Here is a 5,463-nt window from a genome sequence, read left to right on the forward strand (position 1 = left end):
TGAGTGGCACTGGGCAACAACATTGCATGTTCATGGTGGTGGAGCATCAGAATCACAGAGTCCAAATGTGGGACCGCCTCCCGCAGACAGGTATCACGGACCGTCCTATCATCTCTCTCTTTCATTTCTCTTCCTTTTTCTGCAACTTCTTCATCTATTTCAATGACCATTTACCTTTTAATTATGGTTTAATCATTTCATACTTGATCTGTATCACTGTAAAGGCAATTCAGTTTTTAACCTCCACCTAGACAAAAATAACCCCCGCGAATCAATAAAATATTAACAAAATTACTGCTGCTACTACATGGAGCTTTGAACTGAAAAAAGGCTATATCAGAGAAGGGACACGAAAATTCATACATTTTTCAACTTTTTTTTTCTCGGCAAATTTATTTATTAAGGATTTAAACCATCGGCTTGCTGTCTTGCACACACATTTGCCAACTTCTACAATCGTGCGGTTTGTGTATGAAAGAGAAAGAAAATGGTGTGGCCCCATCTAATATCAATGGCTGGCCGACGTTGAAGATATGGTAAAAGAGAGAATAATGAAAGACCAGGACTATAAGAAAGAAAGAAAGAGACGGAGGAGTCGTATAAAATGAGATAGAGATGGATATATATATATATATATATATATATATATATATATATATATATATATATATATATATTATTCTCTTTAGTCATCATGTTTTTTTTGGTGTTTTCTCTTGAAACCAAACGAGATAATTAAAAATCAGATCTTTCTGTAAGAACAAAGACGAGTCCGAAAGGTTTTGTTTTTAGATTTAAGCTTACAAATTAGATCTATATGTAAGAACAAGGACGAGTCCGAAAGGTTTTCTTTTTAGACTTAAGCTTGAGCTTGCTTTTCTTTGTCTCTTTGAGCAGAAACTGAGAGAGTGAGTATATATTATTACCAAAGATTTATCTGCTTGTGTTTGGAGAAATCCTTGTTTTCTACTGTGTTTTAGCCTCTTCAAAGCTAATTTTCAAAGCCATCACTTTTCGGAATTTAGCTGCAAAATATATTAAAAGGAGAGGAAGGAAGAAATTATGTCTGGTGAAGCTTTCTCTATTCCTCCTCCTTCAATAGGAGGGTTCATCCAAGACCAAAATAATGCAAACCCTAACCCTAAAGCCAATCCAAATCCCGTTAAGAAGAAGAGAAATTTTCCAGGAAACCCTGGTAAGCTTACTTATTTCGATCTTTCTTTCTCTTTTGATAATACCTTTTTCTTAGTTTTTGTTGACGATCCAATATTCTTCTGTATCCGGCCTTGAAAGATCCAGATGCTGAAGTTATTGCTTTATCCCCAAAAAGGCTTATGGCGACAAACAGATTCGTCTGCGAAATATGCAAGAAAGGTTTCCAAAGAGACCAGAACTTGCAGCTCCATCGAAGGGGTCATAATCTTCCATGGAAACTGAGGCAAAGAAGCAACAAAGAAATTCGTAAGAAGGTTTATATTTGCCCCGAGAAAACCTGCCTTCACCACGATCCGTCAAGAGCCCTCGGCGACCTCACTGGGATAAAGAAACATTACAGCAGGAAACATGGGGAAGAAGTGGAAGTGCGAGAAATGTTCGAAGAAATACGCTGTTCAATCCGACTGGAAAGCTCACTGTAAAACTTGTGGTACTAGAGAGTACAAGTGTGACTGTGGCACACTATTTTCCAGGTTTCAATATCTTTTTATGTTTCTGGGAATTTTGTTAATGATTAGGTAATACATGTAGTTGCTCGTGTTTCTGAAATTAGGGTCTCTTTTAATTCAAACAGAAAAGACAGCTTCATCACTCATAGAGCCTTTTGTGATGCTTTAGCTGATGAAAGTGCAAGGCTTACTTCTGTTGCAGCTACAAGTACAACCGTAAATTTCAGAAACGATGCTATGAATCTTCCTCATGGATTTTCGGGTTTTCCTCAGGATTTTCCTGCAACAGGTAAACGGCTCAATTTTGTGTAAATGAATCTCTTTGCATATATTGTGACTAATTATTTGTGTTGCTGAATTTGATTAGATTTGTCTGAGATGGTTCAAATGGCTCCAGGAAATCTGTTTGGTTCATCTTCACACTTTCCTGGACTCGAAAACAGTGGTGGAACTTCATCAAATCACAATATTTCCTGTAAAGAAGAAGGTGGAAATGAAGGCAGTTTAATGGAAAGTCTCTCGTCTCTATATTCCGATTCTCAAAACAAACAATCCAAGCCTACTGCTTCTCCGATGTCGGCGACCGCACTGTTGCAGAAAGCGGCTCAGATGGGTTCAACGAGAAGCAATCCATCGTTCTTCGGCAACAGTTTCGGTGTAATGAGTAGCTCGTCTTCCTCCTCGCACACGGCCACTAATTTTATGGCATCACCAGGTGAACCGAGTCGATTTAACATACACCCTGGTTCGAGTCCGTTCGTTCAAAGCTTGACAAGGGACTTCCTTGGAATGAGCTACGATCAATCTGGTCCGCCATTTTTACCCCAAGAACTAGCCAAATATGCATCAATTGGTTCAACCATGGGTCTGAGTCAATTCACCAGCACCAACCACTGAGTTCAGCTATCAAATACCCTTACAAAGCTCGGTGTAAAAAAAAGTGGCAAAAATTATACGGTCGTGGTCCTATATGAGTGTACAAAGGGCAATGCAAAAACCAAACCCCAGAAAACAAGCACAGTAAGTCGGGCTTGTGAATGGTCAGTGAAACGGCCGAGGTGGCCCTGATTCCATGTTTGAAATGACTAAACAATGAGCCAACTCCGAGTCATGCATGTTCCCCCTTTGTTGTTTTGCTCCATGTCTTACCTCTCTTATCGTTTTTTTATCACTCTTTTATTATTATTTGTTTCGTTTTTCTTATCCTAATTAATTATAATTATTAGTATTAATTTTCTCTCCTTTTTCTGAATTGAACTGCTAAAGGTTTATGGATTAGGAGAGAGACATAAACATGTTAACTAGTGACTTAAATAATTAGTAGAGTAGTATTTATCTGTTAATTAATTTGCAGCTTGTCCATTGCATTAATTAAGATCTTCAAAGGTTACTTTGAACTGTCAATTTTGTCATACATTTACATTTATTAATTTTTTGGTATAAAGAGTATTTATCTGTTAATACATGTTTACCTATACTAACACACTTTCATATATGAAACCAAAATTATATCCCATAAATTATTAAAAAAATCATGTATAAAACTAAAAAAAAAATAATCCATATAACATAATGGTTTTGACTGTGATTATATGGGGACCAATATTAACTTTTGGTGGAAAAGGTTAAAAATAAATATATAAAATCTCTTGGTTCGGAATACCTAGTCTAGGGCAGTGTGGTGTTGTCCCTAACAGCCCGTTGCTTGCCACAATTTGTACGAAGATAAGGTTTTTTACTTTCAATGCTGATTTTCTTTTTATTTGAAACTTGGAAAGATATGGGGGCAATGGCTGTGGAGAACCAACGGTGAGGCCAAGGGCAGGGTGTAGACTGAAGAAAGAGATCGGTGTGGCCATGAAATGCACAAAAGAAGGGATAACTGTAGACACCCATTTTTTTTGTCAGGGTTAAAAAATATTATTAAATTATTATTATTATTATTATTATTATTATTAAGTGTGTTTATATTTTTGTACAGGTCAAATATGGTCCAATTATAAGCAACCCAACATACCCAGATCAATAACAGTACCAAGCCTCTCCACCGACGAGTCACTAAGGCTAGTCACCTCTGAGCAAGTTGAAACATCATCATCACCATGTCAGTCACTGAACAACAAAAACAAACAATATCAACAAAGTCAAAAACATATCACCTAAATCATACCTAACTTGTCAATATCCTACCAAAAACGAAGAAAACACAGATGCATCCATGAAGATTAGGTGGAGATATCAACCATAAAATAGGCAGAGGATTAGAGGGAAAAAAAAAGGAAGATATATCATAGAGCATTCGAATAAAAAAAAAGATTGAAACAGGGATTGGGGAAAATCCTGACAAACGACACACTGTAAACTCTATATTCAAGCAATAACAGGGGTATCAATTATTTACTGTTTTTTCTATTATTTTCATCATTTTTAATGCATTTTATCTTCTGATTTGTTCACTTTAAATCCTTGCATGTTCGATTAAGTTGAGGAAAATTTCTTTTCGATTCTCTTAGAGTATGGAAATATATATATATTAAAAAACCAACATAGATATACATTTTTATTATTTTCGAATCTAACCTAGTTGCCCACAAATAACAGAAAATAATATGAAAAATAATTAGAGGGGGGATGAAACAAGAAAGAAAAGAATATAGAGATATTCAAATCGGGGGGTTCGAATAGAAAAATACAAGGGCAGATTCGAACAAAAAAAAAGAGACATACCTTTAGCCATATCCAACCTTGTGTTTTGCTCCCTGTGGCCACCGATTTACGGTGGCCGGGGAGCCTCGTTTATTCATCTCGGTGAAGAAGCATGAGAAAAAGAGTGATACAGAGAAAGGGGAAAACGGCTGAGGGAGGAAGCAAATGAAAAATAAGGGTTTCAAAATCCCTTAAGGTAGTATAAATATAAAGTAAAACGACGTCGTTTTGGTCACTTATGGTTTTCATATGTTCGACACATGGATGAATCATGTAGGGAGGGTCTCTGTCTTGTAAAAGTTTCAGTATGGTCACTTAATAAATGTTTACTTTATTTTATTTTGAGCGTTAATGCTTTAATACTTATATTTTAGTCATTTTTTTGTTTATTTTATTATTAATGTGAATATTTGATTTTGTCATTGTATTTATAAACAGTTTATTTTGGTCACTAATTTAGTGTTTTGTGTATTTTTAGGGATGTTTAGATTTAAGCTATAACATTTGAAAATATATCATTTTAGTCATTGCCTTGTTTTGTTTTAATTTGGTTATGTTATTTTAATGTTTTTTTATTTTTATCACTGTTCTTTGTTTGGTTTAATTATTATTTTAATCCTTTAAATATTTGATGTTTTCGGATTTAGTCTTTTAAGTTCTTAGTTTTATTATTTTAGTCCTTATCTTTTGTATTTTTATATATTAGCCACCAATTGAAGTTTTGCTTTATTTCGTTTTTAGCATTTAATTTTTAATATTTATATTTTAGTCATATTATTTCGTGATACATTATTATTGTGAATATTTAATTTTGGTTACAATATTTTCAATCACTTCATTTTAACCATTAATTTAAGTATTGTATTATTGTGTTTTGGGCTTTTATTTTTTTAACTTTTGAATTTAAATCACCATTTATATGTTTTAATATTTTATTAATATTTGACTATAATTTTGTTGCTGGGGCAGAGTGCATGATTAATGACAATTTTAACTTGTAGTGCTCTGTTTAATCCGTGAGCAGATATTTGGTTTAGAATGAATATTATGTTTGCATGTGACAATTCTATTTTTTTAATATTTAACCTTTGCA

The 5,463-nt window shown here is 34.2% G+C and overlaps 1 pseudogene; it reads left to right on the forward strand.

Moving 5' to 3' along the window:
• Positions 1–872: 872 nt before the first annotated feature.
• LOC120214192 lies at positions 873–2,857 on the forward strand (annotated as a pseudogene).
• The last annotated feature ends 2,606 nt before the right edge of the window (positions 2,858–5,463 follow it).

The sequence above is a fragment of the Hibiscus syriacus genome, unplaced genomic scaffold (genome assembly GCF_006381635.1).
Source record: "Hibiscus syriacus cultivar Baekdansim isolate YM2019G1 unplaced genomic scaffold, ASM638163v2 tig00110054_pilon, whole genome shotgun sequence".
NCBI lineage: Eukaryota > Viridiplantae > Streptophyta > Magnoliopsida > Malvales > Malvaceae > Hibiscus > Hibiscus syriacus.